Raw genomic sequence first — 21,417 nt, 5'->3', positions numbered from 1 at the left:
ACTTAGAGTCCTGCGTTCACAGATGTAATACATGCTCGCAGTTAAGCAATGTACCCAGGGAGGCATCGCTGTTTATGGTCTTGGCCCTCCAAACCGTGGTCTCGGGTACACGTCGACTATGCAGGCCCGTTCTTGGGTAAAATTTTCCTTGTGTTTGTAGACACGTACTCCAAGTGGATTGAATGTGAGATAATGTCGTCTAGCTCGTCCACTGCCACCACTGAAAGCCTGCAGGCCATGTTTGCCGCACACGGTCTACCCGATGTCCTGGTGAGCAACAACGGGCCATGTTTTACCAGTGCTGAATTCAAAGAATTCATGACCCGTAACAGGATCAAACATGTCACATCTGCCCTGTTTAAACCTGCGTCCAATGGTCAGGCAGAGAGAGCAGTGCAAACCATCAAGCAAGGCTTGAAGAGGGTAACTGAAAGCTCTCTGTAGACTCGCCTATCCCGAGTCCTGCTTAGTTACCGCACGAGACCCCACTCACTCACTGGGATCCCACCTGCTGAACTGCTCATGAAAAGAGCACTTAAACAAGGCTCTCGTTCGTTCACCCTGATCTACATGAACAGGAAGAGAGCAGGCGCCTTCAACAAAGTGCATACCATGATAGCGCAAATGTGTCACGCAAGATTGAAATCGATGATCCTGTATTTGTATTAAATTATGGACAAGGTCCTAAGTGGCTTCCCGGCACTGTCGTGGCCAAAGAGGGGAGCAGGGTGTTTCGAGTCAAATTTTCAAATGGACTCATTCACCGGAAACACTTGGGACCAAATCAAACTCAGATTCACGGACTATCCTGAGCAACCCACCTTGGACCCTACCTTTTTTGATCCCCCAACATACACACCAGTGGCAACTGGCACCACGGTTGACCATGAAGCAGAACCCATCATCCACAGCAGCCCAGCAAGGCCAGCTGCACAGCAGCCCAGCGAGGGCCCAACAAATGATTCAACAACACCATCTTTCACACCAAGACGAACAACCAGGGCAAGAAGGGCCCCAGATCGACTCACATCGTAAATAGTTACACGATTGACTTTGGGGGGCGGGGAGTGTTGTTATATATGTATACTTGTATTTACTCTGTACAGTCACCAGAGGGCTCATCCCCTGGAGTCCCAAGGGATTCCATAATTCCTTGGGAGCACAGGTATTTAAGGAGGCTTCACAAGTTGGAGAGGCACTCTGGAGACCTGCAATAAAAGACTAAGGTTACACTTTACTTTTAGCTCACAGTGTTCAGTCTGACTCTTTCTCCATACACAACACTTGCCATGGCTGTAAAGGTGATGTAGCTGACGGGATTTCCACAAGCTCCAGGAACCCACCAGACATGCTTCCAAAAATCACATTAGACGGATGAAAGAAGTGCCCCCACACACATCACCTGCCATCAGGAGAAGACTTTTTAGCAGACCCGCCTCGGGTGGAAACTGAACAGAAACCGGTTCCATCCCAATTTCCTGTCCCTCTGCTTTCCCTATTTTGGATTTGCAACCAATAAAAGAATGGAATCTCGAGACCATGGTCTATTTTAAGGAACTTGAAAAGTGCAATTGCTGTGTTTGTGATTATGCACAGTTTATGGGCTCAATTTTGCCCAAGCCCGTTTTCTGGCATATTGCTAGAGTTACGCCTGTTTTTCTCAGCTATAAATGTGCAGGAAATAATTTGCCAAAGTTTTCCTGATCTATAATTCGAATTTAGCGCCGCGCAGCCTGTCCAGTTGCCTCGGGGGGTTGGAGCCTGCTGTCTGCACTGAAACATGATGCTGCACCTTCTGCGCTTGCATGTAAAAAAAAGGTAGGTTTCTGACGTCGTTGCAGTGGACGCGCATGCGCAGTACAGCTCCGAGTTGGCAATCGGCCATTTTTAAAGAGCTAGTTGTGTGTGTGAGAAGGAGTTCTGTGTGAGAGCATTGGAAAAATCGCAGCTGGAGCAATACAAGATGCGACGCGGTGCAAGGACCAAACATTTCTTGTAGGATGAAGTGGAGGCACTAGTTACTGTGATTGAGAACAGATGGCAGGAGCAGGATACCAGCAGAGGTCACATAAAAGTTCCACCCAAAGAAATGAAGAAAAGCTGGAACCAAGTTGCAGAAGATTACTGCGCAATGGTAACCACCACGAGATCTGGAGGCCAGTGTAAAAAGAAGTGCCAGGACCTTGGTCAAGTAGTTAGTGTAAGTAATATTATTATTTATTCACTGGAATTGCAATTGTAAATGTGACCAGCTGCATGTCCCACCCAGCAGAAAAACATCCTCTGTAAAAAGTTAGGTTTTCATCTTTGCAGAGTAAGGTAATAATAAAAGGGAAAGAACTCGAACAGGAGGAGGCCCGGCAAATCTTCACCCATTGACATCCTTAGAATAAAGGGTTTTTGCTTTGATGGGTCCTACACTGTCAGGGCGCATGAGGGACGGCATGTCGGAGTTAGCTGCTGCAATAAGGGAACATGCCCAGACTCTGCGCCCATTGACAGAATCAACTGCCACTCCCACTCCAATCCCCATACCAGCCTCTGAAGAGCCCAAAACCGGGCCCTCCAACTTGCCGCTTGGGCCCTCCAACTTGCTGCCTGATGCTGATGCCCCCCCACCCTCAAGAGGTGCACAGAACACAAGATGTTAGAAAGAATAAGCTTGTACCAAGCCCAGAAACACTGCGCCACAGCCTGCAGGCAGGGGTGATGGAGTGTCCAAGACAAAGCGCAGCGGGTGGTCTTAGAATAAGGTGGAGGGGAGATGGAGCGGGAGTGGGAGTTCCAGGCCCAGAGAAAGGGCCCAACAGTAGGGAGGAACCACAGGAGCGGGAGCGGGAGTTCCAGGCCCAAAGAAAGGGCCCGAGAGTCGGTAGGAGCCACAGGAGCAGGACCGGGAGTTCCAGGCCAAGAGAAAGGGCCCGAGAGTCGGGAGGAGCCACAGGAGCGGGAGCGGGCGTTCCAGGCCCAGATAAAGGGCCCCGAGAGTTGGGAGGAACCACAGGAGTGGGAGCGGGAGTTCCAGGCCCAAAGAAAGGGCCCGAGAGTCGGGAAGAGCCACAGGAGCGGGAGCGGGAGTTCCAGGCCCAGATAAAGGGCCCCGAGAGTCGGGAGGAACCACAGGAGCGGGAGCGGGAGTTCCAGGCCCAGATAAAGGGCCCCGAGAGTCGGGAGGAACCACAGGAGTGGGAGCGGGAGTTCCAGGCCCAAATAAAGGGCCCGAGAGTCGGGAGGAGCCACAGGAGCGGGAGCGGGAGTTCCAGGCCCAGAGAAAGGGCCCGAGAGTCGGGAGGAGCTACAGGAGCGGGAGCGGGAGTTCCAGGACAAAAAGTAAAAAAAAAAAATCAAAATCGAAGTGTGACATCACAGCCAAGCAGGTAAGTGATTGGCGGGTGGATTGGTGAGTATTTTTCTTTTTCTTTTTCTTTTCAGTAGGAAACCTTTGATATTGTTGCAAGTAGGAACTGCAAGTAAATATATGTGATCTTTATTATCTAAGGAGAGCCAGTTAATTGAGTCGGCTGTTTGCTGAGTAGCGGCTGGGTGTGTTGTGCTAAGGTTTAGAGTTTATTTCGACTTGATAGTTCTGAGTGTACCAAGAGGGATGGCAGGGCAGTTCAGTTCCAGTGGATGTGGTGTATTTGGACTTTCAAAAGGCTTTTGACAAGGTCCCACAAGAGATTGGTGTGCAAAATTAAAGCACATGGTATTGGGGGTAATGTACTGATGTGGATAGAGAACTGTTGGCAGACAGGAAGCAGAGAGTCGTGATAAACGGGTCCTTTTCAGAATGGCAGGCAGTGACTCGTGGGGTGCCGCAGGGCTCAGTGCTGGGACTCCAGCTATTTACAATATACATCAATGATTCAGATGAAGGAATTGAGTGTAGTATCTCCAAGTTTGCAGATGACACTAAGCTGGGTGGCGGTGTGAACTGTGAGGAGGATGCTAAGAGGCTGCAGGGTGACTTAGACAGGTTAGGTGAGTGGGCAAATGCATGGCAGATGCAGTACAATGTGGATAAATGTGAGGTTATCTACTTTGGTGGCAAAAACAGGAAGGCAGAAAATTTCTGAATGGCGGCAGATTAGGAAAAGGGGAGGTGCAACGAGACCTGGGTGTTATGTTACATCAGTCATTGAAAGTTGGCATGCAGGTACAGCAGGCGGTGAAGAAGGCAAATGGTATGTTGGCCTTCATAGCTAGGGGATTTAAGTATAGGAGCAGGGAGGTCTTACTGCAGTTGTACAGGGCCTTGGTGAGGCCTCACCTGGAATATTGTGTTCAGTTTTAGTCTCCTAATCTGAGGAAGGACATTCTTGCTATTGAGGGAGTGCAGTGAAGGTTCACCAGACTGATTCCCGGGATGGCAGAACTGACATAGGAGGAGAGACTGGATCGACTGAGCCCATATTCACTGGAGTTTAGAAGAATGAGAGGGTATCTCATAGAAACATATAAAATTCTGATGGGACTGGACAGGTTAGATGCAGGAAGAATGTTCCCGATGTTGGCGACGTCCAGAACCAGGGGTCACAGCCTAAGGATAAGCGGTAAGTCATTTAGGACTGAGATGAGGAGAAACTTCTTCACTCAGAGAGTGGTTAACCTGTGGAATTCTCTACAGCAGAGAGTTGTTGATGCCAGTTTATTAGATATATTCAAGAGGGAGTTAGATATGGCCTTTACGGCTAAAGGGATCAAGGGATATGGAGGGAAAGCAGGAAAGGGGTACTGAGATGAATGATCAACCATGATCTTATTGAATGGTGGTGCAGGCTCGAAGAGCCGAATTGCCTACTCCTGCACCTATTTTCTATGTTTCTTTGTTTCTATTGAACATCCTGTGGCATGTGGGAAGTCTTGGGTGCTTCGCGCAGCCTGGGCGACCATGTGTGCAGGAGGTATTTCCAGCTGCACCAACTCGAGCTCTGCGTTTTGGAGCTTGAGCGGCAGCTGGGGTCACTGTGGTGCATCCGCGAGACTGAGAGCAATGTGGATAGCATGTTTCTAGAGGCGGTCACCCCACAGCTTAAGAGTATGCAGGCAGAGAGGGAGTGGGTGCCCACCAGACAGAAGAGGAGGACTAGGCAGGTAGTACAGGAGTTCAATGAGTCCATCTTGCTCTCCAACCGGTATTCTGTTCTGAGTACCGGTGAGGGCGATGGTGGCTCTGGGGATTGCAGCCAGAGCCAAGTCCATGGCACCACGGGTGGCTCAGCTGCACAGGGGGGGAGGAAGAAGACTGAAAGAGCTTTAGTGGTAGGGGATTCAATACTCAGGGGAGCAGACAGGTGTTTCTGGAGCCGCAGACGTGACTCCAGGATGGTATGTTGCCTCCCTGGTGCCAGGGTCAAGGATGTCACTGAGCGGCTGCAGGGCATTCTGGGGGAAGAGGGTAAACAGCCAGAGGTTGTGATCCACATCGGTACCAATGACATAGGTAGAAAGAGGGATGAGGTCCTGCAGGCAGAGTTTAGTGAGCTAGGAGAGAGATTAAAAAGCAGGATCGCAAAGGTAGTAATCTCTGGATTACTCCGTGCCATGAGCTAGTGAGTATAGAAACAGAAGGATAGAGCAGATGAATACGTGGCTGGAGAGATGGTGCAGGCGGGAGGGCTTTAATTTCTTGAGGCATTGGGACTGCTTCTGGGAGAGGTGGGACCTGTACAAGCCTGACGGGTTGCACCTCAACAGAGCCGGGACCCAATATCCTCACGGGGGGGGGGGGGGGGGCGGGGGCGGTTGCTAGTGCTGTTGGGGAGGGTTTAAACTAGCTTGGCAGGGGGATGGGAATCTGAGAATAGATTCAGTAAGGAGGGGAGTAAAGCTGGAATTAGAAAGCAAAAATAAAGAAAGTGAGTTTGAAGGAGAGAGGAAACAAGTAGGAAAAAATGGTAAAAAAACAAACATAAAGGTACTTTGTCTAAATGCACATAGCATTTGTAACAAAATAGATGAGTTGATGGCACAAAATGAGACAAATGGGTATGATCTGATAGCCATTATCTGGTTGCAAGGTGACCAGGATTGGGAATTAAATATTATAGGGTACTTGACAATCCGGAAGGACAGACAGAAAGGAAAAGGAGGTGGGGTAGCTCTATTGATAAAGGATGGCATCACTGCAATAGTAAGAAATGATATTGGCTCAAATGATAACGGTGTTGAAACAATTTGGGTGGAGATAAGAAACAATAAGGGGAAAAAGTCACAGGTGGGCATATTCTATAGGCCCCTTAATAGTAGCAACTCTGTTGGTCAGAGCATAAATCAAGAAATAGTGGGGGTTTGTAAAAAGGGAACAGCAATAATCATGGATGATTTTAACCTCCATATTGATTGGACAAATCAAATTGGTCAGGGTAGCCTTGAGGAAGAGTTCATAGAGTGCGTAAGGGATGGGTTCCTTGAGCAGTATGTAATGGAAACAACCAGGGGACAAGCTATCTTAGATCTGGTCCTGTATAATGAGACATGATTAATAAACAATCTCCAAGTAAAGGATCCCCTCGGAATGAGTGATCATAGCATGATTGAATTTCAAATTCAGATGGAGGGTGAGAAAGTTGGATCTCTAACCAGCGTACTAAGCTTAAATAAAGGAGACTATGAACGTATGAGGGCAGAGTTGGGTAAAGTGGACTGGGAAAATAGATTAAAGTGTCGGACGGTTGATGAACAGTGGTGTACATTTAAGGAGATATTTCACAACTCTCAAGAAAAATATATTCCAGTGAGGAGGAAAGGGTGTAAGAGAAAAGATAGCCATCCATGGCTAACTAAAGAAATAACGACGGTATCCAATTAAAAACAAGTGCATACAAAGTGGCCAACACTAGTGGGAAGACAGAAGATGGGAAGCATTTAAAAGCCAACAAAGAATGACTAAAAAAATGATTAAGGAAGGGAAGATAGACTATGAAAGTAAACTAGCATGAAATATAAAAACAGATAGCAAGAGTTTCTATAGGTATATAAAATGGAAAAGATTGGCTAAAGTAAATGTTGGTCCCTTGAAGGACAGGACCGGGGAATTAGTAATGGGGAACATGGAGATGGCAAAAACTCTGAACAAATATTTTGTATCAGTCTTTATGGTAGAGGACACTAACAATATTCCGACAGTGGATAGTCTAGGGGCTATGCGGGAGGTGGGGGGGTGGCAGGGGATTAACTTATACAATCACAATCACTAAGGAGATGGTACTCAGTAAGATAATGAGACTAAAAGCAGATAAATCCCTTGGACCTGATGGCTTGCATTCTCGGGTCTTAAGAGAAGTAGCGGCAGGGATAGTAGATGCATTCGATGTAATTTACCAAAATTCCCTGGATTCTGGGGAGGTCCCAGCAGATTGGAAAACTGCAAATGTAACATCCCTATTTAAAAAAGAAGGCAGAAAAAAAGCAGGAAATTATAGACCAGTTAACTTAACATCTGTGGTTGGGAAAATGTTGTAGCAGGACATTTGGAAAAGCAAAATTTGGTCAGGCAGGGTCAGCATGGATTTATAAAGTGGAAGTCATGTTTGTCAAAGTTGCTGGAGTTCTTTGAAGATATAACAAACAGGGTGGATAAAGGGGAACCAGTGGATGTGGTGTATTTGGATTTCCAGAAGGCATTTGACAAAGTGCCACATAAAAGGTTACTTACTGCACAAGGTAAAAGTTCAAGTGTTCGGGGTAATATATTAGCATGGATAGAGGATTGGCTAACTAACAGAAAACAGGGAGTCGGAATAAATGGTTCATTCTCTGGTTGGCAACTAGTAACTAGTGGGGTGCCGCAGGGATCAGTGCTGGGACCCCAACTATTTACAATCTATATTAACGACTTGGAAGAAGGGACTGAGTGTAACATAGCCAAGTTTGCTGACGATACAAAGGTGGGAGGAAAAGCAATGTGTGAGGAGGACACAAAAAACCTGCAAAAGGACATAGGCAGGCTGGGTGAGTGGGCAAAAATTTGGCAGATGGAGTATAATGTCGGAAAGTGTGAGGTCATGCACTTTGGCAGAAAAAAAATCAAAGAGCAAGTTATTATTTAAATAGAGAAAGATTGCAAAGTGCTGCAGTACAGCGGGACCTGGGGGTACTTGTGCATGAAACACAAAAGGATAGTTTGCAGATACAGCAAGTGATCAGACAGGCCAATGGTATCTTGGCCTTTGTTGCAAAGCGGATGGAGTATAAAAGCAGGGAAGTCTTGCTACAGCTATATAAGGTATTGGTGAGGCCACACCTGGAATACTACATGCAATTTTGGTTTCTATATTTAAGAAAGGATATACTTGCTTTGGAGGTAGTTCAGAGAAGGTTCACTAGGTTAGTTCCGGGGATGAGGGGGTTGACTTATGAAGAAAGGTTGAGTAGGTTGGGCCTCTACTCATTGGAATTCAGAAGAATGAGAGATGATCTTATCTAAATGTCTAAGATTATGAGGGGGCTTGACAAGGTGCATACAGAGAGGATGTTTCCACTGATGGGGGAGACTAGAACTAGAGGGCATGATCTTAGAATAAGGGGCCAGCCATTTAAAACAGAGATGAGGAGAAATTTCTTCCCACGGAACGTTGTTAATCTGTGGAATTTGCTGCCTCAGAGAGCTGTGGAAGCTGGAACATTGAATAAATTTAAGGCAGAAATAGACAGTTTCTTAAATGATAAGGTGATAAGGGGTTATGGGGAGCAGGCAGGGAAGTGGATCTGAGTCCATGATCAGATCAGCCATGATCTTATTAAATGGCGAAGCAGGCTCGAAGGGCCGTATGGCCTACTCCTGCTCCTATTTCTTATGTTCTTATGGGTGGGTGCAGACTTTCTTTGCTGTTGTTGTTGTTATTATTATTGTTGTAACTGTTCTCAAATTAAAAGATTGTGTAAGTTATGTAAATTTACAAGTTTAAAAGTTTGGAAGTGATCTTAAAAGTTTTTAAGTGACCTTAAAGAGTGATCTTAAAGTAAAGTTTGATACAAGAATAATTTTATTAAAGTTAAGTACAAAAGAACTGTTAGTTAAACTTTTGAATTAAATATATTTTACATTAAAGTTTGAATCATTTCCATTATTTGTTCCCCTCTTCTCCCCCTTATCTAATTGCAGACGTGACTTCTCCCCTTCTTTCTCTCTCCACCACCACCCCGCCCCCCCGCCCTACCCCCCCCCCCCCCCCCACTCATTGCAGTCTGCAGAAGCCTTCCGATCGGCACCTTGCTCTCTCTCTCCTCTCCCCTCGCCCCTATGCTTGTTTTTTAGCCGAGCCCCGATCTCCTGTGTCCGGATGTGGGGCCGACCCTCCAGCCCTGCTTGAAGACATTCGGTAAAAAAAAGAGAAAACTTCTGAAATCTAACAAACTTCCATTTACTACGTTGACAGGTAAAAAAGTTGAACTTTATTATTGATTTTTACAGTGTTTTTGACTTCCTTCAAAATCTTTGATTTAAAAACAATGATGTCTTTCAGCGCCGATTTCTCAATGTGCGCTGGTTTTCTTGAGTGCCCAGAAGGTTTTTCAGGAGTGGCCAGAGACACTGACCTAGGATGAAAAAATGTTGGCAAAACTGTGAAAAATGATAAAAATTGGCGCAGACATGAGGGAACGCGCCACCCATGACTTTAAAAAAAAAACTGGCCTAGAAAAATTGTAACTGTCAGTTACGCTAGCGCAGATTACAGAGGGAAACACTGAAAAAAATAAATACGCCAAAAAAAACTGTGTGAGCCAAACAAATGGCGCAAGTGACTGGGGAAAATTGAGCCCTATATACTCAAATTTGTTTAATTAATAGAAAATTTTCACATTCATTAAAATGAACGAAAGTTCAATGCATAAATACACTAATTTAGGTCATTAATAGCTCCAAGCTTCTGAAACTGCTCTCCTAGGTATGATTTTGTCAGAACTGTAAATGTGAAGCATACTTAAAATATTAATCCTGCTCACCATGTGGGAAATAAGCTGTAGATGTCAAGAAATTAGCTGCTCAATGTGTTCTTGAACTAATGAGAAATAAAGGCCAGTACTGACCAAACTTTAGGGACTAATTACTGGAATTTAGACATTTAAAAATGTGTTCCTGTCCTGATTATATCCTGTCTTATTAAACTAAATCTATTGTGGAGTGGGGGACGGTGGGGGGATTTTAACCCTACACACCTGGCAAAAAACAAGCGAATGGGCGGTTAAAATGCCCGGGTAACTTACCTGCCGAAATGCCGCCCAATTCCTGCCATTTCAGATTGTAACAGACGCTACATAACAGATGGTTAAACCGCCCACCCAAAGCCAGTGTGATTGGAATTTACATATGCTAATTGGGCATGATGTTTTTCCTATTGCAGTATACCACACAATGGGCGAACAGCAGGTCAGAGTCTGATGCACATCAATGATATGGGTCAATGAGCATCGTGTTATTGGTCCTAAAGAAATTTCAAAAATGTTGAACAATTACAATGAAAAGTAGTCTATTTCCCAGCACACATTCTTGAATTTCTAGTTAACTCCTTGGATTGTTCCATGTCTGAACTATTGTGCTAGAGTTGAATGATTTCATGGAAGTCTCCTTGACCAGATTGAATGTCTGGGTTGTGTTCCAAGGAGCCGAATAGATAGTACTCTTGGAAATTCATGTGATGATCAAATTCCATGAAAAAAATTTACAGCAAACCAGACACTTTGCATAACCATAAACTAGGAACTGGCTGTCCACTTTAATCATTATTTTCTATCAATAAAAATGACTCAGTTTGATTGAATTGGAACTAGATGAGAGTAAATTTCCTCAACTAAATGGTCTGTGCAAAAACAGTATTAATTTTCTCGGAATCCTTTATTCTTATTTTAAATAGCACGCAAGGTTGAAATTTGCTGATTTCAATAACTTTCTGGCTACAGGCTGATTTTTCTTTTTGTAAGCTAACTGCTATTTCTGTCATGTTGATGTTCAGGTGAATGGCTGTGGTAATAGGAATTTTAACTCTGTTCTGCATGTGGTATAAATCCATTAATAATTGAGAAATGCATCAAATAATCAGAAGAAATGTCTCCAATAAAATTTGCCCCAGTATAAAAGTGTCGTCGGGAGCAGCAAACATTTAATTTGATTTTGATATTGGGCACGTTCAACCATATCTAATTTGCTGTTCCTTCTCCATTGACCTTTATCCATCTGCATTTTGGTCAATCAAGCTGACCATGCTAAGGCTGCTCATACCATGTGGTGTATCTTAACCTGTCAGAAGTCTAAGTGTTCCACTTCAGTACTTGCTCCAATTGAATGCAACTCTCACAGAAACTGCAAAATTCTGCTATTTCCAAACAGTAAAAGGAAATAATGTCTTAAATTTCTGAGTGAATTCTCTTGAGGTGCTTTTAGCCCTTCCTCAGGTCTGTGTTTTTGGTGGATTATTTGCCTGGCCTCCACAAAAGCCTCACCTCCCCACAATTGCCTGAGCAACTATACGTCTCCTTTAGATGCTTCCATCTGGGGACAGTCAGGTTATGTTTGGATGCCAGAGGGTTATCAGCTTCCCCACTTACTCAGTAAAAAGATCTTTTGTTCACCTTTGGGCAGTGAACTCCTTCTTCATCTTTCAGACCAACTGTTGGCAGATATTTCCAATTCAAGACTCTCAGAACCTTTTGAATTATTTGAGTTATTAATGTGTAAATTGGACAGCAGGTTTAGGGGATTAAGAGATACAGCGTGAGTTGCGACTCTCCAGAATTTGCTGGTTGATTTACACCGCTCCACCATTTGCTTCATACAAACAGCATCCCGCCCTTAGCCTCACCGTTATTTCTAAGAACTTGCACATTAATTGCTCATTGAACTCATTGCAGAAAGTTAGAGCTCAAACTTAACAGTATAAGTACCTTTTTAACAATGTAATAATTGTTAATGCAATGCCAGTCAATCTCTCTGGCCCAGAAAGGGAACAATTTAAACTGTTCAATCTCATTCCTGCACGTAGTAAATTTCAAATTTTGAATTTACATTTTTTTTCTTACTTTGCCTTTATGTCTCTTTTCCTCTCTCTCTCTTAATCCAATCTTTCTTTACCTCATTTCTCTTTCTGTACTTGATTTAATTCCAATGCACAATCCTTCTCCATCATTCCCCAGTTTCTTTCTCAAACCTTAAATCTCATTGGCTAAGAGTTTCATTGGTCCTGTTGTTCACTAAGGACCTATATGCCTCAATGCCCTTGCCAAGCTGTTATAAATTCACACTTCCAGCAAGTTACGGTGCAAATCTTTTCAAAACTATAGGGTGCAGGACAAAGTCTAATTAAAAAAGACAGACATATGGCTGGTGACTGGAAATCTTCTTCCCAAATATCACTGGTCAAAGCATTGGTCATTATGCTAATTTTCCCTCTTTGATGCTGCCTCTGAACAGGTCACTTTTCCAGTCAACCGTCTGAGCCCTGAGAAAATCGATGACCATAACCTTGCACTGCGCACGATTGAAAGGAAGGTTTAGGTTACATGTTACATTTTATGTAAAAGAGATTTAGAGTATTTGCTATAAGAACATAAGAATTAGGAACAGGAGTAGGCCATCTAGCCCCTCGAGCCTGCTCCGCCATTCAACAAGATCATGGCTGATCTGGTCGTGGACTCAGCTCCACTTACCCGCCCTCTCCCCGTAACCCTTAATTCCCTTATTGCTTAAAAATCTATCGATCTTTGACTTGAAAACATTCAATGAGCCAGCCTCAACTACTTCCTTGGGCAGAGAATTCCACAGATTCACAACCCTCTGGGAGAAGAAATTCTTTCTCAACTCGGTTTTAAATTGGCTCCTCCGTATTTTGAGGCTGTGCCCCCTAGTTCTAGTCTCCCCCACCAATGGAAACAACCTCTCTGCCTCTATCTTGTCGATCCCTTTAATGATTTTAAATGTTTCTATAAGATCACCCCTCATCCTTCTGAACTCCAAGGAGTAAAGACCCAGTCTACTCAATCTATCATCATAAGTTAACGCCCTCATTTCTCGAATCAGCCGAGTGAATCGTCTCTGTACCCCTTCCAAAGCTAGTATATCCTTCCTTAAGTAAGGTGACCAAAACTGCACGCAGTACTCCAGGTGCGGCCTTACCAATACCTTATACAGTTGCAGCAACACCTCCCTGCTTTTGTACTCCATCCCTTTTGCAATGAAGGCCAACATTCCATTTGCCTTCCTGATTATCTGCTGCACCTGCAAACTAACCTTTTGGGATTCATGCACAAGGACCAATTGGAGAGCAGTAGAGGCGTGTCCTACTGAGTTGGAGCTGTGAGCAGTGAGGAGAGCAGCTAGCAACTTGAGCTCCTGCCTGGAGAGCCCTGAGACCAGCCCAGGAAGAGAAGGAAGGAAGGGGCTTCACCACCACTTTCACCCAGAGGGAGAGGAGGAGAACAGAAAACTTTGAACAACTTTTAACATTTCTGCAAAGAGTTGGAGAGAGGGGGAAAAGACCAACAACATCCAGTGTGGAAGGAGGGAGACTCTACATTTCAACAGGTGGGTGTGGGTGCATTTCCCCAAACAGACTTTGTTGTATCGGTGGGGGGAGGAAAGAAGACCACTGAGGGCCGGAACATCGCGGGGGGTGTGTGTGTGTGTGGTAGTGTGTGTGGGGGCCTTGCTTACAACTAGGCCCCCCCCCCACAATTGGAACCCCCCCCACCCCCCACATTTGCCTAGCCTGGGATAGCTGGAGCTACCAGGCTGAAGATTGTTGTTTTTTCTCAATCACCCAATTAAAGATCGTTGGGAGTGCCTGGTGGCTCCAGCTACCCCAGGTGAAGACATCTTCTCCCCCCACCTGAAGACCACCTCAAAGACTTTTGTGTTTTGCCATCTGGGGAGTGCACCCACCCACAGCTGCGACGAGAGACCTGCCCTCGCAGCCCCCCCCCTTCCCACCCCCCTCTCTCTTTTCTCTGTTACTCTGTTTCTCCCCTCTCTCTCTGAGAGCCCTTCCTTCCAAATTTAATTTAAAAAACAAACAATTTAAGACAACTGAGCAGAGGGAGCAAGGCCCCTCCCCAATTGCCAACTAGGGGAGAGGTGTGCCTCATTAAGGGCTCCTCTGCTCAGTCATTATACAAGAGGCCAATTAAGACCATTAAGGCCTGTGACTTTGGGGTGGGTGTAGCCCTTAAGGGGACCCCGTGATGGCGACCCCATCCACGCCGGTGGCAGGGCCAGCAAGGACGTATGCGCAGGTGGCAACCGCTTCCACGGCCCCTCCTGCGCCACCCGCTGCCCTGCCACCATTTAGGTTAATTACGAAAAAACACGGGGTCAAGAGCTACACTCACCCCACAATGACCATCGAGGAGTGCGTGCGGGCGATGGCTGGGGTAGTCGGCCCCTCGGCCATTGTCGCAGCCTCCAAGATGTCTGGGAAGGCCGTGTTCTTCCTGGGGTCGGAGCGGGCGGTGTCCCTGGCCCTTGAAAAGGGGCTCACGGTGGGCGGGACGTTCCTGCCGGTGGACCCTCTCGAGGCCACCGTGCAGAGGGTCATCGTGTCAAACGTCCCGCCCTTTGTTTCCGCTGAGCTCCTCCTCCCTCACCTACACCAACTGGGGGAGGTAAGGTCGGGGATCAACCCCATACCGCTCGGCCTCAGGGAGAACAGCCTGCGCCACGTGTTCTCCTTCCGCCGCCAGCTCTTTGTCCGGCTGGCGCGGGAGGACCTGACAGAAGGGCACTTTAATGTGGTGCACGAGGGGACTGCCTACCGCGTCTTCTGGACGTCGGACGGCGTGCGGTGCCATGCCTGCAGGGAGGTGGGGCACGTTCGCAAGAACTGCCCCGCCTCCAAGGCCGCCAAACCACCGAAGGCGGCCATAGCTGGCGCCGCCGCCACCCCTCCCCCTAGTTGCGTCCGCGTGCCGGGAGCCATGGGTGCGCGGGCATCGTCGGAGGCCTTTGTTTTCAGGGCCTCCGGCGGGGGGGAGGGAGAGCGTCCGAGCGGAAAGAAGGCGCGGAAGAAGGAAAAACATCTAGAGGCGGGTCCCCTCGGTGCGCCGGAAAGTCTGACCACCGCGCTCAGCCCAACCCAGTCACCGGCGAGCGCGGGGTGCCCCGAGCCCGTGCCCGGGCCCTTGAATAACACCACAGAGGGGCCCAGGCGCGGGCAAGAAAAGGAAAAGGGGGGGGCGGAGCGGGAGGCCTCGGCAGACATGGAGGTCTCCCTGACTCCGCGCGCCCCCAGGAACAAAAAGAGGCACCGCCCCAATGAGGCGGAGGGGGAACAACATCCCTCCGCGGAGGAGGCGGTGCCCGCCGCGTGTCCCGCGTCCCCCACCAGCGCCCCCAAATTGCGCTGCAGGCGCGAGGAGTCTTTCCCCGGGGAGGGTGAGGCAGTCGAGGCTGCCCAGCCGCTGCCTCCTGGGGAGGGCGTGGAAGATCTGCCTGTCGTGGGGGGCGTGGGGCCAGTGGAAGAATGCGTAGCCGCCGGGTCGAGCGTCCCGGGGACCGAGGCGGGCGGGGCCGAAAAGGCCGAACCTGAGCCCGCCCAGCCAATACACAACTTACCCCGGGATTTGCTCGACCCGGCAGAGAATGAAACAATTGATTTTAATGATACTGTAGATGCTGGGCCGGGGGGTGGCAGCGGGGAGGGGGAGGAACACCCACCCTCGCCCCTTACTTTGGAGCTGGAGCACTTGGAGGGCCTGGGGATTTCCTATGGCCGGGTCTCTCCTTGTTCTCCGGTTCCTGGGGCGGAGGGGGAACCCTTTCCGCTGTCATTTCCCGACCCGGCACCATTTTTAAAAGAGCCCAGTGGGGACTCCTCTGCCGACGATCCTGGGGGTGGGATCGGGGCAGTGCCAGGGCCGGTTGGAGCGGCCGGTTCATTTGCCGTACCTTGTGCGGTCGATGGGCCGGCTGCTGGCGGCCACCTCCCGGAGGAGGACGGGGACTCGGTGGGGGACGCGGGTGAAGACCTAGAGACCACCGCCAGGGAGGCGGTGGATCTGCTCGCGGCCGCCGCTGAGGCCCTCCTCGTTCCTGCAAAGGAACTCCGGGACTTTTTGGCCCAGAGCCGGGGTCGCCGCGACCAAGCCCGACTGGCCCTGGAAAAATGGTCCGAGCCGGAGCTGATCAAGGGGTCCGTCCGCGCCGCCGTTAAAACCTTGGCCGCGGGCGGGCCCTTGACAAAGGAGCAGCACCTTGAGCTGCGCGAGCTCGAGGGACTCCTCGCTGGGCTGCGGAGGGAGCGGAGTTCAACAAAAGACTTCGCTCCCCCCCCCACAATAGGTTAAGGTAGAGGTTGCACTATGCTTTTGCCATGAAGATAACCATAGCCAGCCTCAACATCAACGGCGGCAGAGGGGCACGCCGTAGATTTGACAATTTTTCGCTCCTGCGGGAGGGGAAATATGCGGTGTGCTTCCTGCAAGAAACCCACACCGTTCCGGGAGACGAAGCCACGTGGCTCCTGGAATGGCAAGGAGAGGTCCGCATGAGCCACCTCACCGCCATTTCAAGTGGGGTGGCCATCTTGCTGGGCCCGCATTTTCAGCCGGAGATCTTGGGGGTCGAGGAGCCCGTGCCAGGCCGCTTGCTGCACGTAACGGTTCGCCTGGGGGACGTGCCGCTCCATCTCGTGAACGTGTACGCCCCTCATCCCGGCCCGCAGCAGACGCGCTTCTTTGAAGAGGTGTCCGCTCTTCTTGGCTCCGTCGACGTCGGCGACTGCATTGTCCTCGGGGGGGATTTTAACTGCACCCTCGAGGCGAGGGACCGCTCCGGTGCCCCGCAGTGCATGACGGCGATGGAGAAGTTGAGGGACCTGGTCGGGTCCTTCGACTTGGTGGACGTCTGGCGAAATCTCCACCCCGACTCCAGCGCCTTTACTTGGGTGAGGCCTGGAGTTGGATGGTCTAGAGTCGACCGCCTTTACGTGTCTCGGGCGTACGTTTCCTGCGTCCCGGCGGCCTCCATGCGGCCGGTGCCGTGCTCGGACCACCACCTGGTGTGGGCGGAGCTCGCTTCGCTCCGCGCGAGGACGGGGTCCGCGTACTGGCACTTTAACAACCGGCTGCTGGAGGACGTGCGGTTCCAGGACTCGTTCCGTCGATTCTGGTCCGACTGGAGAAGGAAGCAGGGGGGCTTCCCCTCCTTGAGGCTATGGTGGGACGTGGGCAAGGCTCACGTCCGCGTCTTCTGTCAAGAGTACGCGAGGGGGTCGACCAAGAGGCGGGCGGCCAGAGTCGGGCGCCTAGAAAAAGAGGTGCTCGACCTGGAAGCCCGTCTCGGTCAAGTCGTCCAGGACCCGGCCCTGCGGACGGTGTACGAAGCGAAGAAGGCCGCGCTGAAGGACCTGCAGCTCGTCGGGTCCCGAGGCGCGTTCGTGAGGTCGCGGATCCGGTTCCTGCGGGATCTGGACCGCGGCTCCCCCTTCTTCTACTCGCTGGAAAAAAGGCAGAGTGTCCGTAAGCAGCTCTTGACGCTGCTGGCCGACGACGGCTCTCTCGTCTCGGATCCGGAGGGCGTCAACAACAGGGTCCGTGAATATTACGGGGCTCTGTTCTCTCCGGATCCGTCCAGCGAGGAAGCGCGTAGAGTTTTGTGGGAGGACCTGCCGAAGGTCGGCCCGGAGGGCGCCGAAAATCTGGAAGCTCCGCTAAGCCTGGCGGAGCTGACCGGTGCCCTCGCCCGGCTCTCGAGGGGAAAATCCCCGGGGCTGGACGGGCTGACCGTGGAGTTCCACAGGGCGTTCTGGGACGTCCTGGGGGGCGACTACGCGCGGGTCCTGGGGGAAAGTCTGGCGACCGGGGAGATGCCCCTCTCTTGGCGCAGGGCAGTCATCGTCCTGCTGCCTAAGAAGGGCGATCTCCGCCTCCTTAAGAACTGGCGCCCGGTCTCCCTCCTCAGCACGGACTACAAAATCTTCGCCAGGGCGATGTCTGCTCGCCTTGGTGCCGTGCTGGACCACATGATCCACCCCGACCAGTCATACACGGTCCCGGGCCGGACAATCCACGACAACATCCATCTGGTCCGGGACCTCATCCATTGCTCCCAGGAGGCTGGTCTGTCGGTCGCCTTCCTATCCCTCGACCAAGAGAAGGCGTTCGACAGGGTGGATCACGACTATCTGCTCGGAACTCTGCGCGCTTTCGGGTTCGGGACGCATTTCGTCGCCCGGATCCGACTTTTGTACGCCGCCGCGGAGTGTCTGATTAAGGTTAACGGGTCCTTGACGGCGCCCCTTCGCTTTAGGAGAGGGGTGCGCCAGGGATGCCCCATGTCCGGCCAGTTATACGCCGTTTGCGTGGAGCCTTTCCTGCGCCTCTTGCGGACGAGGTTGACGGGACTGGCTCTGCAAGGGCCGGGCGTGGAGGTCGTCCTCTCGGCTTACGCCGATGACGTGCTCCTCGCGGTAGAGGATCCCGCTGACCTGCGGAGGATGCGTGAGTGCCAGGAGATTTACTCGGCCGCGTCCTCCGCCAGGATCAACTGGGAGAAATGTTCCGGACTCCTGGTGGGTCAGTGGCGGGTGGACTCCCTGCCGGAGGAGCTCAGGCCTTTTGCCTGGAGCACGACCCATCTCCTCTATCTGGGAGTCTACCTTAGCCCCGACGAGGAAGCCTGGCCGGCGAACTGGCAGGAGCTGGAGGCCAAGGTCGCCGCTCGCCTAGGGCGCTGGACAGGACTGCTCCGAGTGCTGTCCTACAGGGGTCGAGCGCTAGTCATAAACCAGCTGGTGGCCGCAATGCTGTGGTACCGGCTGGTCACTTTGACCCCTCCCCCTGCGTTTGTCGCCAAGATACAGAAGAAGCTGGTGGACTTCTTCTGGAACAACAGGAAGCACTGGGTCTCTGTCGCGGTCTTGAGTCTCCCGCTTGAGGAGGGCGGTCAGTCGTTGGTGTGCGTCAGCGCCCAGCTCGCGACTTTCCGTCTTCAGACCCTGCAGAGATACCTTTACGTCGAGCCCCCTCCTAGGTGGTGTGCTCTGGCGAGGTATTTCTTCCGCCAGCAGCTCGACCTCAATTATGACACGCAGCTCCTGTTTGTGAACTTGGGGGGTGCCAGGACCGCCCTCCGGGAGCTGCCTGTCTTTTACAGGGAACTCATCAGGGTCTGGAACAAAGTCTCCACCAAGCGCAGCTCTCCGCCGGCTGGAGTGGCGGCCGTCCTGCAGGAGCCGCTGCTCGGGAATCCGTACCTCCACGGCCGAGGCTTCATGTGGCGGTCGGAAGAGAGGGCTGTGGCTGGTGAGGTGACCAGGGTCAGGGACCTGCTCGATGGCGGAGGAGCGGGCTGGATGGCGCCAGTCACGCTGGCGCGGCGCCTAAATTCTGCCAACGTCCGCCGCGCGGCCGATGCCATCGAGTCGCTAAAAACAGCTCTGGGCCCTGACTCCGTTAGGTGTATCGAGGAGGCTCAAGCACGTGGGGAGATCCCGTCCGAACTGACCCCCGTCCGGACGGAATTCCTCATCGGCGCCAAACCCCGGAACCTCCCTCGGGGGCCGGCGCCTCACAACTTGAGCCGCCTCGGGGAAATCCCCTCCGTGCCTTTCAGTTCCGCGCGGAGGGGTTTCCTGTACGGGCTGCTCCTGCACACCCTCAACTTTGCCATCCTCGCCGGCCGTCCGGACACGCCATGGCGCACCATCTTGCCGTCCGGAGGAGGCGGGGGTCCCCGATGGAGGGCACTCTACGCAGGGGTCCTCCCACTATTCATCGGGGACTTGGCCTGGAGGGTGGTGCACGGAGCAGTGCCGTGCAACAAATTTTTAAGCCGGTTCACGGACTCCCAGGCCGCCTGCAATTTCTGCGGTCTGGAGGAGTCCGTGTTCCATGTTTTTATTGAGTGCACGAGGTTGCAGCCCCTGTTCCATTATTTGAAGGGGCTGCTCCTGAAATTCTGGCTGCACTTCAGTCCCACTCTCCTGATCTTTGGGCACCCTGTGCGGAGGGGAGCGGGTAGGTCCGAAGGCCTCCTCGTAGGACTGCTCCTGGGCACGGCCAAGGGTGCCATCAGCCGGTCCAGGCAGCGGGCGGTCGAGGGGGTCGTTCAACCTGACTGCCTGCCTCTCTTCCGCTCTTACATCCGGTCCAGGGTGTCCTTGGAGATGGAGCACGCGGTGTCCACCGGTACGCTCGCGGCCTTCCGCGAGAGGTGGGCACCGGAGGGACTGGAGTGCATCATCACGCCCGGCAACCAAATTTTAATTTGATTTTACGTTTTAAAGTTAATTTGTTTTAATTGCCGGTGCTTTTAGTGTCCCCTTCCCTTTTATAGGGGGCACTGGGGAAAAAGTGGGAAAAAAAAAAATGGGCCTTGTAAATGTCTGGAGTGTCACCCAGGTCGGGTGGCACAGTTTAATGTTTATGTTTTCGCAGGTAGACTCTAAAAGAGTTTCATGCACAAGGACCAATTGGAGAGCAGTAGAGGCGTGTCCTACTGAGTTGGAGCTGTGAGCAGTGAGGAGAGCAGCTAGCAACTTGAGCTCCTGCCTGGAGAGCCCTGAGACCAGCCCAGGAAGAGAAGGAAGGAAGGGGCTTCACCACCACTTTCACCCAGAGGGAGAGGAGGAGAACAGAAAACTTTGAACAACTTTTAACATTTCTGCAAAGAGTTGGAGAGAGGGGGAAAAGACCAACAACATCCAGTGTGGAAGGAGGGAGACTCTACATTTCAACAGGTGGGTGTGGGTGCATTTCCCCAAACAGACTTTGTTGTATCGGTGGGGGGAGGAAAGAAGACCACTGAGGGCCGGAACATCGCGGGGGGTGTGTGTGTGTGTGGTAGTGTGTGTGGGGGCCTTGCTTACAACTAGGCCCCCCCCCCACAATTGGAACCCCCCCCACCCCCCACATTTGCCTAGCCTGGGATAGCTGGAGCTACCAGGCTGAAGATTGTTGTTTTTTCTCAATCACCCAATTAAAGATCGTTGGGAGTGCCTGGTGGCTCCAGCTACCCCAGGTGAAGACATCTTCTCCCCCCACCTGAAGACCACCTCAAAGACTTTTGTGTTTTGCCATCTGGGGAGTGCACCCACCCACAGCTGCGACGAGAGACCTGCCCTCGCAGCCCCCCCCCTTCCCACCCCCCTCTCTCTTTTCTCTGTTACTCTGTTTCTCCCCTCTCTCTCTGAGAGCCCTTCCTTCCAAATTTAATTTAAAAAACAAACAATTTAAGACAACTGAGCAGAGGGAGCAAGGCCCCTCCCCAATTGCCAACTAGGGGAGAGGTGTGCCTCATTAAGGGCTCCTCTGCTCAGTCATTATACAAGAGGCCAATTAAGACCATTAAGGCCTGTGACTTTGGGGTGGGTGTAGCCCTTAAGGGGACCCCGTGATGGCGACCCCATCCACGCCGGTGGCAGGGCCAGCAAGGACGTATGCGCAGGTGGCAACCGCTTCCACGGCCCCTCCTGCGCCACCCGCTGC

The sequence above is a fragment of the Pristiophorus japonicus genome, chromosome 9 (genome assembly GCF_044704955.1).
Source record: "Pristiophorus japonicus isolate sPriJap1 chromosome 9, sPriJap1.hap1, whole genome shotgun sequence".
NCBI classification, from domain to species: domain Eukaryota; kingdom Metazoa; phylum Chordata; class Chondrichthyes; family Pristiophoridae; genus Pristiophorus; species Pristiophorus japonicus.
Note: the sequence above shows the minus strand (reverse complement) of the source record.